Below are 8,602 nucleotides of genomic sequence, written 5' to 3'. Positions count from 1 at the left end.
TTTTTTGTATTTTTTAGTAGAGACGGGGTTTCACCGTGTTAGCCAGGATGGTCTGGATCTCCTGACCTCGTGATCCGCCCTTCTCGGCCTCCCAAAGTGCTGGGATTACAGGCTTGAGCTACCGCGCCCAGCCTCTCTTTTATTTTTATGTACATTTCAAGCCTCTTATGAATAATGGCTAATAATGGCTGGATATAAATTCTACAGACACATAAATCTTATGACCTAAGCACTTTGGTACTGTTGTGCTAGATGCTTCTTATATGTGGTTTTTCTTTATACCTGAAGTAGAAGCCCCTGCTTGCTTTGTACAGTCAGTGTTAATGAGAAAAAGCCCAGTTCCTTTCACAATCTATATAGGAATGTCAAGAAGGAAATTAGAGATATTGTCTAGGTGTTGGATTTCATCAACCTGAGAAGAAAAACCTATTATTCTGAAAATTTATTATTATCTAACATACAAAGATCATCAAGAATACCATTTACTGATGGTCTGCTCTACTTCTCACAGAACCACAGGCTGAAACTCTGTGATTTTTAACAAAGATAAACTGACTAGATCATTTTAGTGTCCCTCAGCATAGGGCTCGCTCTAGTCATGCGTCACCTTTCTGTGAGTGTAGTAGCTGGTTGCACCTCCCAGCTGAAACCCACCTACTGCTGAGTGCCAGCAACTACCATAGGGAAAAGCCAAGGGGGACCACATCTCGTAAAAGGTGCCCTTTTCAAAGTGAGTGCTGTGTTTCCAAGGACTCTTTAAGGACAACTTACAGATCAGAGTATCCAAATGGCTAAAAAACATGAGACAAAAATGTAAAACTTCACTATTAAAAATTCAAATTATCCCTGGCACATTGGCTCATACCTCTAATCCTAGCACTTTGGGATGGGAGTCTGAGGCAGGAGGATTGCTTGAGGCTAGAAGTTGGAGACTATCCTGGGCAACATAGTGAGACCCTCGTCTGAAAAAAAACAAAAAATTCAAATTGAAAGGAAAAAGGAATATCATTTAATGTAGAGATCATTGCAGAATAAAAGAAAAACTAAAATATTATCATTTCATAAGCATTTAATGTCTGTTTTCTTTTTCCCCAGTATAGTAGCAGGTATATTTTCTAATATAGTCATTGTAATAATTGTAGAATTGAGTTGTGGACTAGACATAATCACATCTAGTAAAATCACCTAACACCGTAAGAGATTTCAGAAAAAAGACCTATTTTTTGAAATCATATTTGCGTATGTAAACAAATATATTAGTTTGCTAGTGAGCATGAGAAAGCGTAGCCTTTCCTGGACTTTTGAGAAACCTAACGATGAGCTGCTGCAGTATAGTAGAAGACTCGGGCATTTGGAGTTTACTCAGGTTTACAGCAAACTGGCCTAAACATTTCACTGTCATCATTTTTAAAGGCATCCTTAAAGCCTTTTTAATAAAAAAAAAAAGCCATAACTTGATTTTAGAAACTGTCCAGATATTTCACAAAGCCTAATTAGGTTTTTCTTTTTATACTGTAACCAAATGTCCCCTTTTATGAGCTGTAGTCCTTAATTCAGATACTATGGTGTATATGCCAGGAGTGCTACTCTTCTTCATTGCCACTCTCCCAAGGCATCTTACATATTTATGTCTGTAATTTTAGTGTTTCCATTTTCTGCCTTTTGTTGAAATTATTTCACCAGATCATGTTTCTTGACTTCTACTTTTCTTATAAAAATTTTATTGAATACAGATAAAATCTATTTTATTATTTAACATTTTACTAACTTTTCTGATTAACAGTAGTAATGCCTATATATGGTGTTTATTCGTATATTGGACATTAAACATGAATACCTCAATATTGGAGATCCCGTATTATCTGCCAGAACTAAATCACTTCTATGAAAGGGATGAAGAGAGCTTTCACTCATAAATATTCTTTATATTCAGGACATTTTTCAAGTGGAGTTTTGCAAGTGGTTATTTAAGACTGAAAGTCAACTTGCAGCAACATATTTTCAACTTCATCAGTTGTTATTTATTGAATGTCCACTGAGTCAGTGGCCTGTGATTAGTATATTTCATAGGCTGTCATGGGATGATTTGCCAGTAACTGGATCCCTTGATTTAGATGATTAAAACTTCTAGTGTGGATTTTCAATTTCTAACTTTATTTTTATATCTGGGAGTTATTTCATTTGAAATAGTGTTGAAATAATACATGTTAGAAAGTAGATTTTTGTTGTTTTAGGGAATAATAATAGCAGATACTTTTCTATCTCTTTGTCTTTTTTTTTTTTCAACTTTTATTTTAAGTTCAGGGGTGCATGTGCAGGATGTGCAGGTTTGTTACATAGGTAAATGTGTGCCATGGTGGTTTGCTACACAGATCATACCATCACCTAGGTATTAAGCCCAGCATTCATTAGCTATTCTTCCTGATACTCTCCCTCCTCCCACTTACCCCTTTGACAGGCCCCAGTGTGTTGTTACCCACCATGTGTTCTCATCATTCAGCTTCCACTTCTAAGTGAGGACATGTTTGGTTTTCTGTTCCTGTTTTGGTTTGCTGAGGATAATGCCTTCCAACTCCATCCATGTCCCTGCAAATGGCATGATCTCATTCCTTTTTATGGCTGTATAGTATTCCATGGTACATATGTATCACATTTTCTTTATCCATTCTCTCACTGATGGGCATTTAGGCTGATTCTATGTCTTTGCTATTGTGAATAGTGCTGCAATGAACGTATGCATGCATGTATTTTTATAGTAGAATGATTTATATTCCTTTGGGATTATACCCAGTGATGGGATTGCTGGGTCAAATGGTATTTCTGCCTCTAGGGCTTTGAGGAATCGCCACATGGTCTTCCACCATGGTTGAACTAATTTATGCTCCCACCAGCAGTGTAAAAGCATTCCTTTTGCTCTGCAACCTCGCCAGCATCTGTTGTTTCTGCACTTTTTAATAATCACCATTCTGAATGGTGTGAGATGGTTTCTCATTGTGATTTTGATTTGCATTTCTCTAATGATCAGTGGTTTTGAGCTTTTTTTTAAAAAAAAATCTGTTGTTCATATGTATGACTTCTTTTGAGAAGTGTTGGTTCAGGTCCTTTTCTCACTTTTTAATGGGTTGTTTGTTTTTTTCTTGTAAATTTGTTTCAGTTTTTTGTAGACTCTAGATATTAGACCTTTGTCAAATGAATAGATTGCAAAAATTTTCTCCCATTCTTTAGGTTGTCTGTTCACTCTGATAACAGTTTCTTTTGCTAGCAGAAGCTTTTCAGTTTAATTACATACCATTTGTCAGTTTTTGCTTCTGTTGCAATTGTTTTTGGCCTTTCATGAAATCTTTGCCTGTGCCTATGTCCTGAATGGTATTGCCTAGATTTTTCTTCTAGGGTTTTAATAGTTGTGGGTTTTGCATTTAAGTATTTAATCCATCTTGAGTTAATTTTTGTATATGGTGCAAGGAAGGGGTCCAGTTTCAATTTTCTGCATATGGCTGGCCAGTTCACCCAGCACCATTTATTAAATAGGGAATTCTTTCCCCATTGCTTGTTTTTGTCAGGTTTGTTGAAGATCAGAGGGTTATAGGTGTGCGGTCTTATTTCTGAGTTCCCTATTCTGTTCCATTGGTCCATGTGTCTGTTCTTGTACCAGTACCACACTTTTTTGGTTATTGTAGCCTTGTAGTATACATTTTAATGCCACATAGCATTATGCCTCCACCTTTGTTCATTTTTCTTGGGACTGTCTTCGCTCTTCAGGCTCTTTTGGTTCCATGTGAACTTTAAAATAGTTTTCTTTTTTTTTTTTTTTAAATTCTGTGAGGAACATCATTGGTAGCTTAAAGAAATAGCATTGAATCTATACACTACTTTGGGCAGTATGGCCATTTTCATGATATTGATTTTTCTATTCATGAGCATGGAATGTTTTTCCATTTGTTTGTGTCCTCTCTGAATTCTTTGAGCAGTGGTTTTTAGCTCTTCTTGAAGAGGTCTCCTAGGAGATGAAACAAAGTCATCAGTGGAGAAATCTGGTGTGGGTGTGCCAGGGAGGGGGCAGTTTAAGGAGAGGGAATACAATTTGAGTGGTTATCAAGGTCAAATGAGCAACTTTTGATTTTTGTATTGTTAACATAGTACTGGCAATTGTGCATTTGAAAAGGGAGAATTAGTATGCCATGCTTGAGATGATGGATGTAAGAGGTCACTTTCTTAATGGATCTTAGTTATTCCTTTTCTTGGCATTCTCTCTCAATTTATCGTGACTTCCTGGAAGGCAGATGTGAATGCTTTTTCAGGTTTGTGTTCTCAGGGTCTTTGACAGTACCTGGCATTTAGTGGGAATACTAAAAACATCTGCTGAAGTGAAATAAATTTAATTGTGGGGGTTCATGCTCAGGAAGTTGGTTTAATGTTAAGAAATAACCAATAAAAATTAGAAAATGGAGTGGGAATGTGTATTAGTCAATTTTCACACTGATATATAAAAAACTGCCTTTGCCTGGGTCATTTATAAAGAAAAGAAATTTAATTGACTCACAGTTCTACTTGGCTGGGGAGGCCTCAGGAAACTGACAATCTTGATGAAAGGCAAAGGGGAAGGAAATATCTTCTTCAAAAGGTGGCTGGAGAGACAGAGTGAAGGGAGGAAGTGCCACTTTTACAGCTTAGATCTTGTGAGAACTTACTCATTATCATGAGAACACTATGGGGGAAACTGCCCCCATGATCCTACCAGGTCCTTCCCTTGATAAGTGGGGATTACAATTCGAGATGAGATTTGGTTGGGGATACAGAGTGAAGCCATATCATTCTGCCTCTCGCCCCGCCCAAATCTCATGTTCTTCTCACATTGCATAATACAATTATCCCTTCTCAACAGTCCCCTAAAGTCTTAGCTCATTCCAGCATTAACCAAAAGTTCAAGTCCAAAGTTTCATCTAAGACAAGGGAAGTCCCTTCTGCCTATAAGCCTATAAAATCAAAACCTAGTTACTTCCAAGATACAGTGCAGGTACAGGCATTGGATAAATGTTCCTGTTTCAGATGGGAGAAATTGGCTGCTTTGTGCAGCCTCAGGACTTAGTGCTCTGAGTCGCAGCCACTCTAGCTCCAGCTGTGGCTGAAAGGAGCCAATATACAGCTCAGGGTATTGCTTTAGAGGGTACAAGACCAAAGCCTTATAAGCTTCCATGTGGTGTTGGGCCTACGGGTATGCAGAAGACAAGAGCTGAGCTTTGGGAGCTTCCACCTAGATTTCAGAGGATGTATGAAAATGTTTGGATGCCCAGGCAGAAGTCTGCAGGGGTAGAGCCCTCATGGAGAATCTCTACTAGGGCAATACAGAGAGGAAGTGTGGGGTTGGAGCTTCTGCGCAGAATCACAACTGGGGCACTGCCTAGTGAACCTGTGAGAAGAGGGCCATTGTCCTCCAGTCTCCAGGATGGTAGATCCACCAACAGCTTGCACCACGCATCTAGAAAAGCCACAAGCACTCAATGTTAGCCCATGAAAGCAGCCATGAGGGCTGTATCCTGCAGAGCTACAAAGGTGGAGCTGCCTAAGGCCTTGAGAGCCCACTCTTTACATGGCCTAGATGTAAGACATGGAATCAAAGGAGATTATTTGGGGACTTTAAGATTTAATGAGTACCCTGCCAGGTTTTATACTTGCGTTGGACCTGTGGCCCCTTTGTTTTGGCTAATTTCTGTCTTGATGATCTGTGTAATATGGTCAGTTGGGTGTTAAAATCTCCTACTATTAGTGTGTGGGAGTCTAAGTCTCTTTGTAGGTCTCTAAGAACTTGCTTTATGAATCTGAGTCCTCCTGAATTGGGTGCACATATATTTAGAATAGTTACCTTTTCTTGATGAACTGAACCCGTAACCATTATATATACCCTTCTTTGTCTTTTATGATCTTTGTTGGTTTAAAGTCTGTTTTGTCAGAACCTAGGATTGTAACCCCTGATTTTTCCTGTTTTCTATTTGCTTGGTAAATTTTCCTCCCTCCCTTTATTTTGAACCTATGTGTGTCTTTGCACATGAGATAGGTCTCTTGAAAACAGCATACCTAAGTCCTTGTTCTTATCCAACTTGCTGTTCTTTGTCTTTTAGTTGGGGCATTCAGCCCATTTACGTTTAAAGTTAGTATTCTTATGTGTGAATTTGATCCTTTCATCAAGATGCTAGCTGGTTATGTTGCAGACTTGTTTATGTGGTTGCTTCATAGAATCACTGGTCTGTGTGCTTCAGTGTGTTTTTGTAGTGACTGGTAACAGTTTTTCCTTTCCATATTTATTGCTTCTTTCCAGAGCTCTTGCAAGACACTCCTGGTGCTGACTAATTCCCTCAGCATTTGTTTGTCTGAAAAGGATCTTATTTCTCCTTCACTTATGAAACTCAGTTTCCCAGATATAAAATTCTGGGAATTTTTTTTCTTTAAGAGCATTGAATATCTAATGCATGCAGGGCTTAATACCTAGATGATGGGTTGAAAAGTGCAGCAAATCACCCTGGCACATGTTTACCTGTGTAAGAAACCTGCCTGTCCTGCACATGTATCTCAGAACTTAAAATAAAATAAATAAAATAAAAAATAATGTTGAATATTGGCCCCCCAATCTCTTCTGGCTTGTAGGGATTCCACAGAGAGGTCCGCTGTTAGTCTGATGGGCTTCCCTTTGTAGGTGACCTGGCCTTTCTCTCTGGGTGGCGTTAACATTTTTTTCTTTCATTTTGACCTTGGAGAATCTGACAATTATGTGTCTGGGGGTTGATCTTTTCATGGAGTATCTTACTGGGGTTCTCTGCATTTCCTGAATTTGAATGTTGGCCTGTATTGCTAGGTTGGAGAAGTTCTCCCAGATGATATCTTGAAGTATGTTTTCCAACTTTGTTCTATTCTCCCTGTCTCTTTTAAGTATACCAATCGGTTGTAGGTTCCTTCTCTTTACATAATTTCATATTGTTTGGAGGTGTTGTTCATTCATTTTCATCCTGTTTTCTCTATTCTTGTCTGCCTGTCTTATTTCAGAAAGATAGTCTTCAAACTCTGAGATTCTTTCCTCTGCTTGCTCTATTCTGCTATTAATACTTGTGGATTGCATTGTGAACTTGTCATGTTGTGTTTTCAGCTCTAGTGGTCAGTTATGTTTCTCTCTAAACTGGCTATTCTGGCTATCAGCTCCTGTATTTTTAAAATCATGATTCTTAACTTCTTTGCATTGGGTTACAACATGCTCCTTTAGCTCAGCAAAATTCATTATTAGCTACCTTCTGAAGCCTACTCTGTCAATTCAGCCATCTCAACCTCAGCCCAGTTATGTGCTCTTGCTGGAGATGTGTTGCTGTCATTTGGAGGAGAAGAGGCTCTCTGGCTTTTTGCATTTTCAATATTTTTGCATTGATTCTTTTTCATCTTTGTTGGCTTACCTACCTTTGATCTTTGTGGTTGCTGATCTTGAATGGGGTTTTTGTGGGTTCTTTTTGTGTTGATCTTGCTGCTGTTGTTGTTTTCTGTTTGTTTTTCCTTTAACATTTAGGTCACTCTACCATAGGGCTGCTGCAGTTTCCTGAGGATCTGCTTCAGACTCTAGTTGCTTCAGTTTTCCTTGTACTTGGAGATTCACCAGTGAAGTCTTTGAAACAGCAAAGATGGCAGCCTGCTCCTTCCTCTGGAATTTCCATCCCGGGAGGTTTCTGTGTGTGTGTGAGTGGCTGCTTTGTCCTAACTCCACACAGCTCTGTGTATCAGACTCTGGTGGTGCAGGCTCACGAGGGGATTTCGTGATCCATGGGTTGCAAAGATCTGTGGAAGAGGCTGGTTTATCAGGTGAAGTCGCACAATCACTCACCACTTCCCTTGGTTGGGGTTGGGGGTTCCTTTGCCCCCATGCTGCTTCCAGGTGGGCAGTCACCCACCCTGCTTTTCTTCATTCTTCATTTTTCATTCTCCATGGGTCAAATTGTTTACCTAGTCAGTCCCAATGCAAGAACCTGGATATTTCAGTTGAAGGTGCTGAATTCACTTGTCACTTTCATTCCTCTGTGATTTCCATGGACACAGTTGCTTCTAATTGTCCATTTTGGCCCCTCCTCATGTAGTTTTTTCTGTTGCAGATACTTTCAAATGAATAAGAAGAGTCTGGGTAATTGCAAAATTTTCCAATTAAAAAAGAGTGCAATTAAATGGCAGAAAGTGCAGAAATATTTTAACCTAGTGTTAAACTTTTGAACCTAAACACTCCAGAAGTGTTTATATCAGTGATTTTTTAAATGGAGACAAATGATGATCAACATCCCCGGGGAGGCTTTTAGAAACCAGGGTGTCTTAATCCATTTGTGCTGGTGTGACAAAATACCCAAGACCAGGTAATTTATACAAAATATAAATTAATTTTCTCAGAGTTCTGGAGGCTGGGAAGTCCAAGATTAAGGTGTCAGCAGATTCAGTAGTAAGGTGAGGGCTGCATCCTCTGGAGGGGAGAAACACTGTGTTCTCACGTGGCAGAAGGTAGAAGGGCAAGAAAACCCAACACAGTGCAGCATCTTTTTAAGGGCCTTAATCCCATTCGTGAGCGAAGAGTTCTCGTGGCCTCATC

The sequence above is a fragment of the Mandrillus leucophaeus genome, unplaced genomic scaffold (genome assembly GCF_000951045.1).
Source record: "Mandrillus leucophaeus isolate KB7577 unplaced genomic scaffold, Mleu.le_1.0 Scaffold746, whole genome shotgun sequence".
In the NCBI taxonomy this organism is placed as follows: domain Eukaryota; kingdom Metazoa; phylum Chordata; class Mammalia; order Primates; family Cercopithecidae; genus Mandrillus; species Mandrillus leucophaeus.
Note: the sequence above shows the minus strand (reverse complement) of the source record.